The 20,010-nt window shown below is 54.9% G+C and overlaps 1 long non-coding RNA gene across 2 annotated transcripts in view; it reads left to right on the forward strand.

Moving 5' to 3' along the window:
• Nucleotides 1-20,010, forward strand: part of LOC145534171 (uncharacterized) — a 63,309-nt gene that overhangs the window by 10,117 nt on the left and 33,182 nt on the right. Inside the window, exons 3-4 of one of the 2 annotated variants that reach the window (XR_014074304.1) lie at nucleotides 5,203-5,314; nucleotides 12,836-12,947. This is a non-coding gene — a long non-coding RNA (uncharacterized LOC145534171). Of the gene's footprint in view, nucleotides 1-5,202; nucleotides 5,315-12,835; nucleotides 16,710-20,010 lie in introns of those variants that run through there. The other variant, XR_014074305.1, reaches the window with a different exon arrangement.

Below are 20,010 nucleotides of genomic sequence, written 5' to 3' on the forward strand. Positions count from 1 at the left end.
GCGTCTGGGTGTTGCGCGGGAGCCAGGGCAGGCTCTCCCTGCCGAGGCGGTGACTCCTCCTCTGCCTCGGGTTCTCCTGCCAGAGCCCGAGCAGGTACAGGTGCACGTGGAGGTGGAGGTTCTGGCTGAGGGGGTGGGACATCAGTGCCTGGGGCTGGGGGTCCTGCAGGCACGGAGATCCGATCTGCCCGGTGTGCTGGCCAGTACCCAGCTGGCCTGGTGTCTCTGCGAGGGCAAGTCTCGGTTCTCCATCTGCCCTCGGTGGATCCCTGGGTCCTGCACCTGGAGCCACCACCTCTGTAGGGACAGGTCTGGGAAGTGGAGCCTGGTTCCAGTTGGAGGTCAGTGCTAGAGCTGGGGGAGAAGCAAAGTTTGCCCACAGGCCAGCCTTGGCATGTGCGTATCCCGGGACAGAAAGCTTCCAAGAGATTCCCAAAGAATACCCAGCGTCGGATGTCTTTTGGGACTGAAGTGTGCAAGACGGGGGGCGGGGGGTGTGAGGCCAGTGCTTGCTGCAGGCCCAGCAGCAGCTTTCGGGGACTCGTCCCTGTGTAGCTCAGCACCCCGTCCCCACACACTCCCGTGCAGCAGCCCCAGCGTCCTCACCTCTGTGCTCTGGCGTGCTGGGCTCCAGGTCCTCCTGCTGCCTCAGAGGCCGGGGTTCTCGGGACTCTGGGTCGGAGCCGGGTGTGCTGAGCTCCGTGGCAGCCTCAGACTGGGCCGGCGGGTGTATCCTAGGCGGTGTCTCTGCAGCAGGCCTTCCCCGCCTCCTCTTCTCCCCCGGTGGGGCTGATGCCTCCGTGGGCACGCTCACCTGGAGCCTGCACTGGGCCTCACGGGCGGGGGGGTGGTGCTCCGACCCCTCCCTCCGGGAGGTGGATGGGGTGTCCCCGTCCTCGGCCTCATCACGTGGGAAGCTCTGCAACGACAGTGACCGTCAGCCAGCCATGCTGGGAGTTTTCCAAGCTGGGCCTGGCCAGTGGAACCGCTGCTTCTGCCTGCTCGAACTTCTCTTCCCAGAAGGGTCAGAGACGTGTGTCTGCTCAGATCCCCACCCGGGAGGAAAGAGACCCACCTGTGGGTGTGAGGTCAGCCTGGGCGGCCGCCGCTGCCCGCACACTCCCCATCGGGCCCAGCCTGCTCTCCCCTGGGGTGTGGACACAACTTGTCCGCAGGCTTCTGACCCCACATCCGCCTGGGCTTCCTTGAGGGAGACACACCCCGAGAAACCCGCATCCACACACACAGGCAAAGGACCCGGTGTTTCCGGGTGGCATGGGCGAGGTGGCCTGGCCCGGCCTGGGGCTCCCCGTGTTACCTTTCTGTTTCTCCGGGCAAACGGCCAGAGGCCTCTCGGGGGTGTCCTGAGCCAACGTCGACAGGGTGCCCACGCACACTGCCTGTGAGCTCTCCTGAGGCCCTGGCCTCTGGGCATGGGCAAACAGAAGAACATCCTGGCAGCAAGTGATCTGGCTGGGGGCTCCTCTCCGCTCTGGAGGCCTGGATACCCGGGTTGCGGGTTCTGTTGGGTTCTGTTGCCGGCAGGTGACATCATCGCCTGGGGTTCGTGCTGAGGTCCCTTCCCCAAAACTACCCAAGGGAATCTCTGGGTTTCTGACTGCTCGACCACCCCCCTTAGGCCATGTGCAGACACAGAGATGCCCACACAGCCCAGCCCACAGCCCTGGGGAGGCCTGGGTGCAGCCAGGGCCTGAGCTCCGAGGGCCCTGCTGCTCTCAGACCAGGCTCCTTCTTCTCATAAGTGGTGTGGCCCTGGACAAGCATATGCCCCTCAGGGTTTCCCCAGTCTCTCCATCTGCAGAGTGGGGGTCATTCTCCCATCTGCTTCCTAGGTCTGTCGGCCTACGAGCAGCTCCATGCCTTTCCACCTGGGGCCGATATCACGTGGAGCTCGTGCGCTGAGACTTCAGAAAGAAAGATTCCATCCAGGGCTGACATAGCACAGAATGGGGCAGAACGAGGCCTGGATGTGCCGTGGTACCCAGGAAAAGGCACTCCCCCTCCTGACTGTTTTGAGACCCCGCATCCAAGCTGGAGGACAGAAAGGAAGACTCGAAGGTCTCCCTCTCTTGTAGAAAAGAGTAGCCAACTTTCTGGTCCTGTTTCCATTGAGATTCTGTTCAAGTGTCCCAGCTCGGCTTCTGCGGGTGGCTGAGCTTCTAATGGCTCCCTGCGTTCTTGTCTTTTCCTCTGCAAACCTTCCGTCCTTTTCCCCCTTCTGGGGTGGATGGGCGCTGTCATTGCTTCTACCTTCGAGACAGATTGAGGAAAAGTCTGGACCATCGACTCCTTTCCTCTCTTTGGTTCCGTGTCTCTCTCTGGCTGTGTCCCTCTCTTTTCCTTTCTCAATTCCCTCTGTGTCTTCCTCTTTCTCTCTCGTGTGTGAATGGATGGATGCTAGGAATTCCACATGTATATGATTAGATGAGGGTTATGTTTTAGGGATAGGTTAGAGGGAGAGAAAGGCTTCAGGTCGGAGTTGGTCATAGGGGAAGGGTCAAGGGTGGTGGTGGTGTTTCTTGGAATCTGAGTGCTGTGCATTCTTCGTCTCTTTCCATATGAACCCCTTCTCAGATACACCACTTGGAAGGAGTCTCTCGTGTTCCGTTTCCTATCTTTTGCATTTGTGAATGCTTAGCTTCTCTGTTGTGAAGAGGTTCCATTGGATGGAAACCCATTGGTGTACTTCGTGTACCTCTTTCCCTTAATTGAAGAGACCCATTTCTACCTCCGCCCAGCAAATGGCAAGGAGACTCTGATGTTAAGGAGCCTTTGACCTACGCTTCTTTCTAGCTATCTCATGACATCAGTCTTTAGGGTGAGGTTTTTCCCCAATATTGAGGTGGTCTGAGATCCAAACCAATAGCGTTCTTCAGATGTAGCTGTCTGGGTTTCCCATGGACATTGATTGAAGAGGCTTTCTTGTTCCCATTTGGATAATCTCCCCTTCTGTGTCAGAGATGAGTTGACGATGGATGCTGGGGTTTGTTTCTGGACCCTCAACTTTATTCCATCGATCTGGATCTGTGTGTGTTGTTGTATTCCCAATAGCATACTGTCCTGCCGCTGCTGCTGCTGCTGCTAAGTCACTTCAGTCGTGTCAGACTCTGCGCGACCCCATGGCCTGCAGCCTACCAGGCTCCTCCGTCCAGGGCATTTTCCAGGCAAGAGTACTGGAGTGGGTCGCCATTGCCTTCTCCGATACTCTCCTGAGGATCCTAGTTTGGTCGTCTAATTTCCTTTCACACAACCTTGGATGTCCGTATCGGGGCCTTTTCGTCGGATTGTATTGACAATTTAGGCTCTTTTCTGTTTCCGTAACCCCTTTTGCAATTCTTTGTTCGGTGCGAAAATGCTTTGGCATTTTGGGAGGAATAGCATCGAAGCTGTGGATTGCCTTGTGGGGCTGTGACATCATTTTACCAATAGGAATTTTTCAAGCCCTGAGCACAGCTTCTCTCTCCAGTGATTGGTGTGGGCTTGATCTTCCTTCTTCCATCTCTCGCCATTTTGTGAGAACAGGTGCATCCTTCCCTTCTGGGTTAGATGGACTCGTGGATATCACTTCAGTGCATGGCATTGTCAGTGGGGGTGATAATTCCCTTCTCATTGGAAGACTTTGCTGTGAGTATTAGAAATGCAAGTGACTTCTCTTCCCCTTCCTCCCTGTCCATCTCTCAGAGCCACCGGGAAACAGAGGCCTCATCCACGGTCACACAGGCCTGAGGGGGTGCAACTAGACTGTTGTTTCTTCAGGCCCTCAGTGCTGGACATCATCCGGGATCCTCTGTGTGTGTCTTCCTCAGTCTGGTGTCCCTTCAGACCTTTCCCTAGTTTTCACAGGCTTGTTGTGTTGGTGTTCTTTGTCTGTTTGGAGACACATCCTTGATAAGCTTTGTGTTTCCACTCATTCGTCTGGCGATGTATGACCTGTCTTTTGCTTTTGTCATGAGGTCTTTCCCACAGTAGATATCTTTGATTTTGCCAAGTCCACTGTATTCTCTCGGTTTTTTTGTGGACTGCCTTTTAGTTTTGTGTGTGAAGACTCAAAGCACGTGTCCGGTTTCTGCTCATTGTTCTTCTAGATTGGTGACAAGTTTTCACGGAAAGTTTGTCTAGGGATAAGTGGAAGTGAACTCGGTTTAAGGTGTCAAGTCTCCATCTCCATTCATGTCATCCCCTGCAGTTTCCAATTCCCTGTTCCTGAGTGGTTTTGGAGACCTTGTGGGGAGTTTGGTTGCATTGGAGTTTGCATTACCACCTTGATTCGATTCACACTGTTCTGCCGTCAGGGACACTGTCAAGGGGGAGTGAGGAGCAGCCTGCACTTCCAGCAGTGACCACACGGTGGGGCGAGTGCTGCTCTCCCCTCTGGGAGCCCCAGGCCACAGGCATCCCAGTGAGGAGCCAGCTCTGTGCTCAGCTGAAAGGAGTTAGTCTCTCAGGGGCCTCTGAGCCCTTGCCTTTGGATCACCCAGGGTGGGCATTGACTGGGACAGAAAAAATTGCCCTGAATTCCATGGACGGAAGAGCCTGGCTGTGTAGAGTTCGTGGGTTGCCGTGAATCAGACACAACTGAGGACAGAAAAATTCAATACATTAAAACACTTTTGGGGGGTGGGGGTGAGTGAAAGGGGGTGATGTGGGTTTTTTTGTCTTATATAACAGCCAAGGGAAATCTAGTTTAAACCTAAATTCACATAGACGGGAAAGGTATAGCTCTCCGTCACCCTATTAAAAAAAAAAAAAAAAACTACTAAACTTTTCTGAAAGTTTATTTACTAGCTTCCTTGAGCAGTTCATGGTGAAGCTTTTTTTTTTTTTTTTTTTTTTCTGTGACATTGGCCTCATTAAAAAGTACGGTTTGCCTTTACTGGATAATTTTGTTCATTGGTTTCTTAGGGAACCTTGGTAATATTTGAGTTTCCTGGGGAGTATGGTCACATGACCTGGCCCTGGCCAATCGGTGCGTTCCACCTCCCTGGCCACTGTGATTGGCTCCGGGCTGGGGCAGTGCCCAATCGGGGCCCAGGGCCGGGCCTGACGTTGGAAGCCAGGGGAAGACGAGCTGTCGTCCTGCTGGGGTAGGGGAAGGGGTGGGGCCGGGGGAGGTCAGGCTCCAGCAGTGGGAGGGGCGTGAGGTCCGCCTGCGGCAGTTGGTGACCTTCCCGCTCCCCTCAGGGCAGAGCCGCCGGCCTGAGAATGAGGGCGCTGCTGAGCCCAGGGGCTGGGATGGCCCGTTGCTGCTGTGGTCCCAGAGCTCCACCCGAGACCTGAGGGAAACCTTCTGCCCGTGAGTCCTCTCCCGCTTGTCTGTCAGCTTGTTTGAAGCATGCTGGGTTTTCTGCCCAGCTGGCTAAGGGGAGTCCCTGGAAATGCAATGGTGTGGGTTTTGGCAGACTTCAGGGAAGACATGCCAGATGAGCCTGGGAGACTCCAGCTTAATCTGGATTCAGGAGATATCTCTTCGGGCCAGCTAGTAATTGTAGGATAAGCCTAATGAGTCTTCACAGGATGAAGAGAGTAACGTGCCAAGGTAGCATTCGATGTCCTCATTCGAGAGGATGAAGCTGGTGCTCAGAGAAGGGGGGAACTTGGCCACAGCAAGGAGGTGTGCACCCAGACAGAACCCCCAGATCCGGCCATTGGAGCTCAGGGAGGCCACTGGTGTGGCTTGTCCCTGTGGCAGGGGCCGAGGCACGCAGCCCACCCTGATTCCTGTGGGGGCCTGACTTGGGAAGTGCCATCTGGTAGCTTTGAGACTCACCAAACCAAATTGCACTGGAGAGAGGAGGGACACCTTCCTTCATCCACCCCCCACCCCCGCCGGCTTCCCACATACCCTGACCCCTTTCTCCCGATTTCGGAGCCATTTCCAGAGTCCCGCTCATATGACCTCATTCGAAGTGCACTGTGGACGAGCTGCCATCTGCAGCTGCTACCACAGCAGCCAAGGGCTTTAGCTCCCGAGTACCTCCCTTCCTTTGGAACTTGGGGGCCCTCTACTCCCCACTTGCACACCACAGACCTTTGCTGAGGATTGTGGGGACCCTCACTCAGTTTGCAGCACGTTGTAGCCATCCCTGTCCTCCCTTGAAACTCAGCTTGTGAGCTCCTTTGGAGCAGCGTGGCCCACCTGGCTGCAACGGAAGAGACACAGCTGACAGTGAAACAACAGCTTAGATCTGAGAGCCGGAAAGCTCTGTCAAAAGGGACCTCCCTCTTCACGCCGTAGAGGCTGTAGGAGCCGCCAGGGTTTCGGAACCAGTGCTGGGGCCAAAATGACTCCACAGCTGTTTTCCTTCCTGGGGAGGGTTCTGGCTTGAGTGGGAATGGCTCAAGTCTAAGGTTCTGAAAGCCCACTGTGTGCAGATGCACGGTACACAGAGAGGAGAAGGTGGAGTCCTGCCCTGGAGGTGGTCACAGCTCACGGATGAGCCAGGCAGGCAGGCAGGCAGGGCATGAGAACACCTGAGCTGCCTTCATGAGTGAATGGTGTGGGGGCAGAGGAAGAGAAGCCGGTCTGCTCCCTCATGTGGTGCCCAGGGCAGGTTGTCCCCAGAGGAAACCCTTACGACGGTGAGGAGAATCCCTGCTGTTTCCCAAGGGGTTCCGTCGGTGCGTGTCTTCCCCGGAGCGCTCAGGCCGTCTCTAAAGTACACTGGCCATGGGCATTGCCTCTCCTTGGAACTTCCCATGTGTTTCTCTTTTTTATGGAACAGTGATTTTCTAGAGGGGTTCTGGGCCACAAGGATGTTGGGTCATTTTCTAGCCTTCTGTCATGAAGAACGCTTTCCTGGGCGTTGGGGTGGCTTGTTGTTCCAGCTCCCTTTCTTGGCTTCTTTTGGGAGCTGGTGCAACAAGACGAGCTCAGCCTCTGCCTTCTGGCTGAGATGTCACCCTTGAAACAGCAATGCCTGCCTGGAGATAATGATGGCAGTGGCCAAAAGGGCTTCGTTTGGCACATGGTATCTTGAAAGGACGTACACCGTCCTTTCAGATATCAAAGGCTAGTTCAAATGACATAAAAATGAGAACTCTCCAATGGAGTCTTACAGTAGGTGGAGAGTCCGAAAAACACTGCTTCAGTCATTTCACGGAGAGTCATTGATTGGGGACACCAAGAATATAGGAAGGAATGCACAAAGAAAAGATGAAATTGTGTTCAGGATCGGGGGAAGGGATGAACAGGGCATGCTTGCCTTGAATCCAGGCTTTGTTGGGGGGTGGGGCATAAAGATCAAACGGGTCTGAAACTACCAAGTGGTGATGGTAACACAGTATCACCAGAGTTACACAACAGTGTTCCCAAATTGCAACAATGATGAGAAAGTTTACGAATCCCAACTTAACCAACAAAAATACAGGAAACCATACAAAAAAGAAAACATCACCAGAAAGGTGGAAACAAACCAAATGCAAAGCAGTTCAGGGGAAAGGAACTCCATGTCCCCTGGGGGCAGACCGAGTTGCTGGCGTCCACGGTGAGCAGACAGGGATGGAGGCTGCAGAGCCGACCGCTCCCCTGGACGTGGTGTTTCCGGCAAGGGCTCTGGGTGTCTGTCCAGAGCGGGGGCTCGTTCTCCCTGCAGGGGTGGGTGAGTCATCGTGGGCGTCTGGGTGTTGCGCGGGAGCCAGGGCAGGCTCTCCCTGCCGAGGCGGTGACTCCTCCTCTGCCTCGGGTTCTCCTGCCAGAGCCCGAGCAGGTACAGGTGCACGTGGAGGTGGAGGTTCTGGCTGAGGGGGTGGGACATCAGTGCCTGGGGCTGGGGGTCCTGCAGGCACGGAGATCCGATCTGCCCGGTGTGCTGGCCAGTACCCAGCTGGCCTGGTGTCTCTGCGAGGGCAAGTCTCGGTTCTCCATCTGCCCTCGGTGGATCCCTGGGTCCTGCACCTGGAGCCACCACCTCTGTAGGGACAGGTCTGGGAAGTGGAGCCTGGTTCCAGTTGGAGGTCAGTGCTAGAGCTGGGGGAGAAGCAAAGTTTGCCCACAGGCCAGCCTTGGCATGTGCGTATCCCGGGACAGAAAGCTTCCAAGAGATTCCCAAAGAATACCCAGCGTCGGATGTCTTTTGGGACTGAAGTGTGCAAGACGGGGGGCGGGGGGTGTGAGGCCAGTGCTTGCTGCAGGCCCAGCAGCAGCTTTCGGGGACTCGTCCCTGTGTAGCTCAGCACCCCGTCCCCACACACTCCCGTGCAGCAGCCCCAGCGTCCTCACCTCTGTGCTCTGGCGTGCTGGGCTCCAGGTCCTCCTGCTGCCTCAGAGGCCGGGGTTCTCGGGACTCTGGGTCGGAGCCGGGTGTGCTGAGCTCCGTGGCAGCCTCAGACTGGGCCGGCGGGTGTATCCTAGGCGGTGTCTCTGCAGCAGGCCTTCCCCGCCTCCTCTTCTCCCCCGGTGGGGCTGATGCCTCCGTGGGCACGCTCACCTGGAGCCTGCACTGGGCCTCACGGGCGGGGGGGTGGTGCTCCGACCCCTCCCTCCGGGAGGTGGATGGGGTGTCCCCGTCCTCGGCCTCATCACGTGGGAAGCTCTGCAACGACAGTGACCGTCAGCCAGCCATGCTGGGAGTTTTCCAAGCTGGGCCTGGCCAGTGGAACCGCTGCTTCTGCCTGCTCGAACTTCTCTTCCCAGAAGGGTCAGAGACGTGTGTCTGCTCAGATCCCCACCCGGGAGGAAAGAGACCCACCTGTGGGTGTGAGGTCAGCCTGGGCGGCCGCCGCTGCCCGCACACTCCCCATCGGGCCCAGCCTGCTCTCCCCTGGGGTGTGGACACAACTTGTCCGCAGGCTTCTGACCCCACATCCGCCTGGGCTTCCTTGAGGGAGACACACCCCGAGAAACCCGCATCCACACACACAGGCAAAGGACCCGGTGTTTCCGGGTGGCATGGGCGAGGTGGCCTGGCCCGGCCTGGGGCTCCCCGTGTTACCTTTCTGTTTCTCCGGGCAAACGGCCAGAGGCCTCTCGGGGGTGTCCTGAGCCAACGTCGACAGGGTGCCCACGCACACTGCCTGTGAGCTCTCCTGAGGCCCTGGCCTCTGGGCATGGGCAAACAGAAGAACATCCTGGCAGCAAGTGATCTGGCTGGGGGCTCCTCTCCGCTCTGGAGGCCTGGATACCCGGGTTGCGGGTTCTGTTGGGTTCTGTTGCCGGCAGGTGACATCATCGCCTGGGGTTCGTGCTGAGGTCCCTTCCCCAAAACTACCCAAGGGAATCTCTGGGTTTCTGACTGCTCGACCACCCCCCTTAGGCCATGTGCAGACACAGAGATGCCCACACAGCCCAGCCCACAGCCCTGGGGAGGCCTGGGTGCAGCCAGGGCCTGAGCTCCGAGGGCCCTGCTGCTCTCAGACCAGGCTCCTTCTTCTCATAAGTGGTGTGGCCCTGGACAAGCATATGCCCCTCAGGGTTTCCCCAGTCTCTCCATCTGCAGAGTGGGGGTCATTCTCCCATCTGCTTCCTAGGTCTGTCGGCCTACGAGCAGCTCCATGCCTTTCCACCTGGGGCCGATATCACGTGGAGCTCGTGCGCTGAGACTTCAGAAAGAAAGATTCCATCCAGGGCTGACATAGCACAGAATGGGGCAGAACGAGGCCTGGATGTGCCGTGGTACCCAGGAAAAGGCACTCCCCCTCCTGACTGTTTTGAGACCCCGCATCCAAGCTGGAGGACAGAAAGGAAGACTCGAAGGTCTCCCTCTCTTGTAGAAAAGAGTAGCCAACTTTCTGGTCCTGTTTCCATTGAGATTCTGTTCAAGTGTCCCAGCTCGGCTTCTGCGGGTGGCTGAGCTTCTAATGGCTCCCTGCGTTCTTGTCTTTTCCTCTGCAAACCTTCCGTCCTTTTCCCCCTTCTGGGGTGGATGGGCGCTGTCATTGCTTCTACCTTCGAGACAGATTGAGGAAAAGTCTGGACCATCGACTCCTTTCCTCTCTTTGGTTCCGTGTCTCTCTCTGGCTGTGTCCCTCTCTTTTCCTTTCTCAATTCCCTCTGTGTCTTCCTCTTTCTCTCTCGTGTGTGAATGGATGGATGCTAGGAATTCCACATGTATATGATTAGATGAGGGTTATGTTTTAGGGATAGGTTAGAGGGAGAGAAAGGCTTCAGGTCGGAGTTGGTCATAGGGGAAGGGTCAAGGGTGGTGGTGGTGTTTCTTGGAATCTGAGTGCTGTGCATTCTTCGTCTCTTTCCATATGAACCCCTTCTCAGATACACCACTTGGAAGGAGTCTCTCGTGTTCCGTTTCCTATCTTTTGCATTTGTGAATGCTTAGCTTCTCTGTTGTGAAGAGGTTCCATTGGATGGAAACCCATTGGTGTACTTCGTGTACCTCTTTCCCTTAATTGAAGAGACCCATTTCTACCTCCGCCCAGCAAATGGCAAGGAGACTCTGATGTTAAGGAGCCTTTGACCTACGCTTCTTTCTAGCTATCTCATGACATCAGTCTTTAGGGTGAGGTTTTTCCCCAATATTGAGGTGGTCTGAGATCCAAACCAATAGCGTTCTTCAGATGTAGCTGTCTGGGTTTCCCATGGACATTGATTGAAGAGGCTTTCTTGTTCCCATTTGGATAATCTCCCCTTCTGTGTCAGAGATGAGTTGACGATGGATGCTGGGGTTTGTTTCTGGACCCTCAACTTTATTCCATCGATCTGGATCTGTGTGTGTTGTTGTATTCCCAATAGCATACTGTCCTGCCGCTGCTGCTGCTGCTGCTAAGTCACTTCAGTCGTGTCAGACTCTGCGCGACCCCATGGCCTGCAGCCTACCAGGCTCCTCCGTCCAGGGCATTTTCCAGGCAAGAGTACTGGAGTGGGTCGCCATTGCCTTCTCCGATACTCTCCTGAGGATCCTAGTTTGGTCGTCTAATTTCCTTTCACACAACCTTGGATGTCCGTATCGGGGCCTTTTCGTCGGATTGTATTGACAATTTAGGCTCTTTTCTGTTTCCGTAACCCCTTTTGCAATTCTTTGTTCGGTGCGAAAATGCTTTGGCATTTTGGGAGGAATAGCATCGAAGCTGTGGATTGCCTTGTGGGGCTGTGACATCATTTTACCAATAGGAATTTTTCAAGCCCTGAGCACAGCTTCTCTCTCCAGTGATTGGTGTGGGCTTGATCTTCCTTCTTCCATCTCTCGCCATTTTGTGAGAACAGGTGCATCCTTCCCTTCTGGGTTAGATGGACTCGTGGATATCACTTCAGTGCATGGCATTGTCAGTGGGGGTGATAATTCCCTTCTCATTGGAAGACTTTGCTGTGAGTATTAGAAATGCAAGTGACTTCTCTTCCCCTTCCTCCCTGTCCATCTCTCAGAGCCACCGGGAAACAGAGGCCTCATCCACGGTCACACAGGCCTGAGGGGGTGCAACTAGACTGTTGTTTCTTCAGGCCCTCAGTGCTGGACATCATCCGGGATCCTCTGTGTGTGTCTTCCTCAGTCTGGTGTCCCTTCAGACCTTTCCCTAGTTTTCACAGGCTTGTTGTGTTGGTGTTCTTTGTCTGTTTGGAGACACATCCTTGATAAGCTTTGTGTTTCCACTCATTCGTCTGGCGATGTATGACCTGTCTTTTGCTTTTGTCATGAGGTCTTTCCCACAGTAGATATCTTTGATTTTGCCAAGTCCACTGTATTCTCTCGGTTTTTTTGTGGACTGCCTTTTAGTTTTGTGTGTGAAGACTCAAAGCACGTGTCCGGTTTCTGCTCATTGTTCTTCTAGATTGGTGACAAGTTTTCACGGAAAGTTTGTCTAGGGATAAGTGGAAGTGAACTCGGTTTAAGGTGTCAAGTCTCCATCTCCATTCATGTCATCCCCTGCAGTTTCCAATTCCCTGTTCCTGAGTGGTTTTGGAGACCTTGTGGGGAGTTTGGTTGCATTGGAGTTTGCATTACCACCTTGATTCGATTCACACTGTTCTGCCGTCAGGGACACTGTCAAGGGGGAGTGAGGAGCAGCCTGCACTTCCAGCAGTGACCACACGGTGGGGCGAGTGCTGCTCTCCCCTCTGGGAGCCCCAGGCCACAGGCATCCCAGTGAGGAGCCAGCTCTGTGCTCAGCTGAAAGGAGTTAGTCTCTCAGGGGCCTCTGAGCCCTTGCCTTTGGATCACCCAGGGTGGGCATTGACTGGGACAGAAAAAATTGCCCTGAATTCCATGGACGGAAGAGCCTGGCTGTGTAGAGTTCGTGGGTTGCCGTGAATCAGACACAACTGAGGACAGAAAAATTCAATACATTAAAACACTTTTGGGGGGTGGGGGTGAGTGAAAGGGGGTGATGTGGGTTTTTTTGTCTTATATAACAGCCAAGGGAAATCTAGTTTAAACCTAAATTCACATAGACGGGAAAGGTATAGCTCTCCGTCACCCTATTAAAAAAAAAAAAAAAAACTACTAAACTTTTCTGAAAGTTTATTTACTAGCTTCCTTGAGCAGTTCATGGTGAAGCTTTTTTTTTTTTTTTTTTTTTTCTGTGACATTGGCCTCATTAAAAAGTACGGTTTGCCTTTACTGGATAATTTTGTTCATTGGTTTCTTAGGGAACCTTGGTAATATTTGAGTTTCCTGGGGAGTATGGTCACATGACCTGGCCCTGGCCAATCGGTGCGTTCCACCTCCCTGGCCACTGTGATTGGCTCCGGGCTGGGGCAGTGCCCAATCGGGGCCCAGGGCCGGGCCTGACGTTGGAAGCCAGGGGAAGACGAGCTGTCGTCCTGCTGGGGTAGGGGAAGGGGTGGGGCCGGGGGAGGTCAGGCTCCAGCAGTGGGAGGGGCGTGAGGTCCGCCTGCGGCAGTTGGTGACCTTCCCGCTCCCCTCAGGGCAGAGCCGCCGGCCTGAGAATGAGGGCGCTGCTGAGCCCAGGGGCTGGGATGGCCCGTTGCTGCTGTGGTCCCAGAGCTCCACCCGAGACCTGAGGGAAACCTTCTGCCCGTGAGTCCTCTCCCGCTTGTCTGTCAGCTTGTTTGAAGCATGCTGGGTTTTCTGCCCAGCTGGCTAAGGGGAGTCCCTGGAAATGCAATGGTGTGGGTTTTGGCAGACTTCAGGGAAGACATGCCAGATGAGCCTGGGAGACTCCAGCTTAATCTGGATTCAGGAGATATCTCTTCGGGCCAGCTAGTAATTGTAGGATAAGCCTAATGAGTCTTCACAGGATGAAGAGAGTAACGTGCCAAGGTAGCATTCGATGTCCTCATTCGAGAGGATGAAGCTGGTGCTCAGAGAAGGGGGGAACTTGGCCACAGCAAGGAGGTGTGCACCCAGACAGAACCCCCAGATCCGGCCATTGGAGCTCAGGGAGGCCACTGGTGTGGCTTGTCCCTGTGGCAGGGGCCGAGGCACGCAGCCCACCCTGATTCCTGTGGGGGCCTGACTTGGGAAGTGCCATCTGGTAGCTTTGAGACTCACCAAACCAAATTGCACTGGAGAGAGGAGGGACACCTTCCTTCATCCACCCCCCACCCCCGCCGGCTTCCCACATACCCTGACCCCTTTCTCTCGATTTCGGAGCCATTTCCAGAGTCCCGCTCATATGACCTCATTTGAAGTGCACTGTGGACGAGCTGCCATCTGCAGCTGCTACCACAGCAGCCAAGGGCTTTAGCTCCCGAGTACCTCCCTTCCTTTGGAACTTGGGGGCCCTCTACTCCCCACTTGCACACCACAGACCTTTGCTGAGGATTGTGGGGACCCTCACTCAGTTTGCAGCACGTTGTAGCCATCCCTGTCCTCCCTTGAAACTCAGCTTGTGAGCTCCTTTGGAGCAGCGTGGCCCACCTGGCTGCAACGGAAGAGACACAGCTGACAGTGAAACAACAGCTTAGATCTGAGAGCCGGAAAGCTCTGTCAAAAGGGACCTCCCTCTTCACGCCGTAGAGGCTGTAGGAGCCGCCAGGGTTTCGGAACCAGTGCTGGGGCCAAAATGACTCCACAGCTGTTTTCCTTCCTGGGGAGGGTTCTGGCTTGAGTGGGAATGGCTCAAGTCTAAGGTTCTGAAAGCCCACTGTGTGCAGATGCACGGTACACAGAGAGGAGAAGGTGGAGTCCTGCCCTGGAGGTGGTCACAGCTCACGGATGAGCCAGGCAGGCAGGCAGGCAGGGCATGAGAACACCTGAGCTGCCTTCATGAGTGAATGGTGTGGGGGCAGAGGAAGAGAAGCCGGTCTGCTCCCTCATGTGGTGCCCAGGGCAGGTTGTCCCCAGAGGAAACCCTTACGACGGTGAGGAGAATCCCTGCTGTTTCCCAAGGGGTTCCGTCGGTGCGTGTCTTCCCCGGAGCGCTCAGGCCGTCTCTAAAGTACACTGGCCATGGGCATTGCCTCTCCTTGGAACTTCCCATGTGTTTCTCTTTTTTATGGAACAGTGATTTTCTAGAGGGGTTCTGGGCCACAAGGATGTTGGGTCATTTTCTAGCCTTCTGTCATGAAGAACGCTTTCCTGGGCGTTGGGGTGGTTTGTTGTTCCAGCTCCCTTTCTTGGCTTCTTTTGGGAGCTGGTGCAACAAGACGAGCTCAGCCTCTGCCTTCTGGCTGAGATGTCACCCTTCAAACAGCAATGCCTGCCTGGATAATGATGGCAGTTGCCAAAAGGGCTTCGTTTGGCACATGGTATCTTGAAAGGACATACACCGTCCTTTCAGATATCAAAGGCTAGTTCAAATGACATAAAAATGAGAACTCTCCAATGGAGTCTTACAGTAGGTGGAGAGTCCGAAAAACACTGCTTCAGTCATTTCACGGAGAGTCATTGATTGGGGACACCAAGAATATAGGAAGGAATGCACAAAGAAAAGATGAAATTGTGTTCAGGATCGGGGGAAGGGATGAACAGGGCGTGCTTGCCTTGAATCCAGGCTTTGTTGGGGGGTGGGGCATAAAGATCAAACGGGTCTGAAACTACCAAGTGGTGATGGTAACACAGGATCACCAGAGTTACACAACAGTGTTCCCAAATTGCAACAATGATGAAAAAGTTTACGAATCCCAACTTAACCAACAAAAATACAGGAAACCATACAAAAAAGAAAACATCACCAGAAAGGTGGAAACAAACCAAATGCAAAGCAGTTCAGGGGAAAGGAACTCCATGTCCCCTGGGGGCAGACCGAGTTGCCGGCGTCCACGGTGAGCAGACAGGGATGGAGGCTGCAGAGCCGACCGCTCCCCTGGACGTGGTGTTTCCGGCAAGGGCTCTGGGTGTCTGTCCAGAGCGGGGGCTCGTTCTCCCTGCAGGGGTGGGTGAGTCATCGTGGGCGTCTGGGTGTTGCGCGGGAGCCAGGGCAGGCTCTCCCTGCCGAGGCGGTGACTCCTCCTCTGCCTCGGGTTCTCCTGCCAGATCCCGAGCAGGTACAGGTGCACGTGGAGGTGGAGGTTCTGGCTGAGGGGGTGGGACATCAGTGCCTGGGGCTGGGGGTCCTGCAGGCACGGAGATCCGATCTGCCCGGTGTGCTGGCCAGTACCCAGCTGGCCTGGTGTCTCTGCGAGGGCAAGTCTCGGTTCTCCATCTGCCCTCGGTGGATCCCTGGGTCCTGCACCTGGAGCCACCACCTCTGTAGGGACAGGTCTGGGAAGTGGAGCCTGGTTCCAGTTGGAGGTCAGTGCTAGAGCTGGGGGAGAAGCAAAGTTTGCCCACAGGCCAGCCTTGGCATGTGCGTATCCCGGGACAGAAAGCTTCCAAGAGATTCCCAAAGAATACCCAGCGTCGGATGTCTTTTGGGACTGAAGTGTGCGAGACGGGGGGCGGGGGGTGTGAGGCCAGCGCTTGCTGCAGGCCCAGCAGCAGCTTTCGGGGACTCGTCCCTGTGTAGCTCAGCACCCCGTCCCCACACACTCCCGTGCAGCAGCCCCAGCGTCCTTACCTCTGTGCTCTGGCGTGCTGGGCTCCAGGTCCTCCTGCTGCCTCAGAGGCCGGGGTTCTCGGGACTCTGGGTCGGAGCCGGGTGTGCTGAGCTCCGTGGCAGCCTCAGACTGGGCCGGCGGGTGTATCCTGGGGGGTGTCTCTGCAGCAGGCCTTCCCCGCCTCCTCTTCTCCCCCGGTGGGGCTGATGCCTCCGTGGGCACGCTCACCTGGAGCCTGCACTGGGCCTCACGGGCGGGGGGGTGGTGCTCCGACCCCTCCCTCCGGGAGGTGGATGGGGTGTCCCCGTCCTCGGCCTCATCACGTGGGAAGCTCTGCAACGACAGTGACCGTCAGCCAGCCATGCTGGGAGTTTTCCAAGCTGGGCCTGGCCAGTGGAACCGCTGCTTCTGCCTGCTCGAACTTCTCTTCCCAGAAGGGTCAGAGACGTGTGTCTGCTCAGATCCCCACCCGGGAGGAAAGAGACCCACCTGTGGGTGTGAGGTCAGCCTGGGCGGCCGCCGCTGCCCGCACACTCCCCATCGGGCCCAGCCTGCTCTCCCTTGGGGTGTGGACACAACTTGTCCGCAGGCTTCTGACCCCACATCCGCCTGGGCTTCCTTGAGGGAGACACACCCCGAGAAACCCGCATCCACACACACAGGCAAAGGACCCGGTGTTTCCGGGTGGCATGGGCGAGGTGGCCTGGCCCGGCCTGGGGCTCCCCGTGTTACCTTTCTGTTTCTCCGGGCAAACGGCCAGAGGCCTCTCGGGGGTGTCCTGAGCCAACGTCGACAGGGTGCCCACGCACACTGCCTGTGAGCTCTCCTGAGGCCCCGGCCTCTGGGCATGGGCAAACAGCAGAACATCCTGGCAGCAAGTGATCTGGCTGGGGCCTCCTCTCCGCTCTGGAGGCCTGGATACCCGGGTTGCGGGTTCTGTTGGGTTCTGTTGCCGGCAGGTGACATCATCGCCTGGGGTTCGTGCTGAGGTCCCTTCCCCAAAACTTCCCAAGGGAATCTCTGGGTTTCTGACTGCTCGACCACCCCCCTTAGGCCATGTGCAGGCACAGAGACACCCACACAGCCCAGCCCACAGCCCTGGGGAGGCCTGGGTGCAGCCAGGGCCTGAGCTCCGAGGGCCCTGCTGCTCTCAGACCAGGCTCCTTCTTCTCATAAGTGGTGTGGCCCTGGACAAGCATATGCCCCTCAGGGTTTCCCCAGTCTCTCCATCTGCAGAGTGGGGGTCATTCTCCCATCTGCTTCCTAGGTCTGTCGGCCTACGAGCAGCTCCATGCCTTTCCACCTGGGGCCGATATCACATGGAGCTCGTGCGCTGAGACTTCTGAAAGAAAGATTCCATCCAGGGCTGACATAGCACAGAATGGGGCAGAACGAGGCCTGGATGTGGCGTGGTACCCAGGAAAACGCACTCCCCCTCCTGACTGTTTTGAGACCCCGCATCCAAGTTGGAGGACCGAAAGGAAAACTCGAAGGTCTCCCTCTCTTGTAGAAAAGAGTAGCCAACTTTCTGGTCCTCTGTTTCCATTGAGATTCTGTTCAAGTGTCCCAGCTCGGCTTCTGCGGGTGGCTGAGCTTCTAATGGCTCCCTGCGTTCTTGTCTTTTCCTCTGCAAACCTTCCCTCCTTTTTCCCCTTCTGGGGTGGATGGGCGCTGTATTTGCTTCTACCTTCGAGACAGATTGAGGAAAAGTCTGGACCATCGACTCCTTTCCTCTCTTTGGTTCCGTGTCTCTCTCTGGCTGTGTCCCTCTCTTTTCCTTTCTCAATTCCCTCTGTGTCTTCCTCTTTCTCTCTCGTGTGTGGATGGATGGATGCTAGGAATTCCACATGTATATGATTAGATGAGGGTTATGTTTTAGGGATAGGTTAGAGGGAGAGAAAGGCTTCACGTCGGAGTTGGTCATAGGGGAAGGGTCAAGGGTGGTGGTGGTGTTTCTTGGAATCTGAGTGCTGTGCATTCTTCGTCTCTTTCCATATGAACCCCTTCTCAGATACACCACTTGGAAGGAGTCTCTCGTTTTCCGTTTCCTATCTTTTGCATTTGTGAATGCTTAGCTTCTCTGTTGTGAAGAGGTTCCATTGGATGGAAACCCATTGGTGTACTTCGTGTACCTCTTTCCCTTAATTGAAGAGACCCATTTCTACCTCCGCCCAGCAAATGGCAAGGAGACTCTGATGTTAAGGAGCCTTTGACCTACGCTTCTTTCTAGCTATCTCATGACATCAGTCTTTAGGGTGAGGTTTTTCCCCAATATTGAGGTGGTCTGAGATCCAAACCAATAGCGTTCTTCAGATGTAGCTGTCTGGGTTTCCCATGGACATTGATTGAAGAGGCTTTCTTGTTCCCATTTGGATAATCTCCCCTTCTGTGTCAGAGATGAGTTGACGATGGATGCTGGGGTTTGTTTCTGGACCCTCAACTTTATTCCATCGATCTGGATCTGTGTGTGTTGTTGTATTCCCAATAGCATACTGTCCTGCCGCTGCTGCTGCTGCTGCTAAGTCACTTCAGTCGTGTCAGACTCTGCGCGACCCCATGGCCTGCAGCCTACCAGCCTCCTCCGTCCAGGGCATTTTCCAGGTAAGAGTACTGGAGTGGGTCGCCATTGCCTTCTCCGATACTCTCCTGAGGATCCTAGTTTGGTCGTCTAATTTCCTTTCACACAACCTTGGATGTCCGTATCGGGGCCTTTTCGTCGGATTGTATTGACAATTTAGGCTCTTTTCTGTTTCCGTACCCCTTTTGCAATTCTTTGTTCGGTGCGAAAATGCATTGGCATTTTGGGAGGAATAGCATCGAAGCTGTGGATTGCCTTGTGGGGCTGTGACATCATTTTACCAATAGGAATTTTTCAAGCCCTGAGCACAGCTTCTCTCTCCAGTGATTGGTGTGGGCTTGATCTTCCTTCTTCCATCTCTCGCCGTTTTGTGAGAACAGGTGCATCCTTCCCTTCTGGGTTAGATGGACTCGTGGATATCACTTCAGTGCATGGCATTGTCAGTGGGGGTGATAATTCCCTTCTCATTGGAGGACTTTGCTGTGAGTATTAGAAATGCAAGTGACTTCTCTTCCCCTTCCTCCCTGTCCATCTCTCAGAGCCACCGGGAAACAGAGGCCTCATCCACGGTCACACAGGCCTGAGGGGGTGCAACTAGACTGTTGTTTCTTCAGGACCTCAGTGCTGGACATCATCCGGGATACTCTGTGTGTGTCTTCCTCAGTCTGGTGTCCCTTCAGACCTTTCCCTAGTTTTCACAGGCTTGTTGTGTTGGTGTTCTTTGTCTGTTTGGAGACACATCCTTGATAAGCTTTGTGTTTCCACTCATTCGTCTGGCGATGTATGACCTGTCTTTTGCTTTTGTCATGAGGTCTTTCCCACAGTAGATATCTTTGATTTTGCCAAGTCCACTGTATTCTCTGGTTTTTTTTGTGGACTGCCTTTTAGTTTTGTGTGTGAAGACTCAAAGCACGTGTCCGGTTTCTGCTCATTGTTCTTCTAGATTGGTGACAAGTTTTCACGGAAAGTTTGTCTAGGGATAAGTGGAAGTGAACTCGGTGTAAGGTGTCAAGTCTCCATCTCCATTCATGTCATCCCCTGCAGTTTCCAATTCCCTGTTCCTGAGTGGTTTTGGAGACCTTGTGGGGAGTTTGGTTGCATTGGAGTTTGCATTACCACCTTGATTCGATTCACACTGTTCTGCCGTCAGGGACACTGTCAAGGGGGAGTGAGGAGCAGCCTGCACTTCCAGCAGTGACCACACGGTGGGGCGAGTGCTGCTCTCCCCTCTGGGAGCCCCAGGCCACAGGCATCCCAGTGAGGAGCCAGCTCTGTGCTCAGCTGAAAGGAGTTAGTCTCTCAGGGGCCTCTGAGCCCTTGCCTTTGGATCACCCAGGGTGGGCATTGACTGGGACAGAAAAAATTGCCCTGAATTCCATGGACGGAAGAGCCTGGCTGTGTAGAGTTCGTGGGTTGCCGTGAATCAGACACAACTGAGGACAGAAAAATTCAATACATTAAAACACTTTTGGGGGGTGGGGGTGAGTGAAAGGGGGTGATGTGGGTTTTTTTGTCTTATATAACAGCCAAGGGAAATATAGTTTAAACCTAAATTCACATAGACGGGAAAGGTATAGCTCTC

Source organism: Giraffa tippelskirchi, chromosome 14 (genome assembly GCF_054371585.1).
Source record: "Giraffa tippelskirchi isolate mGirTip1 chromosome 14, T2T-mGirTip1v1.2.pri, whole genome shotgun sequence".
NCBI classification, from domain to species: Eukaryota; Metazoa; Chordata; class Mammalia; order Artiodactyla; family Giraffidae; genus Giraffa; species Giraffa tippelskirchi.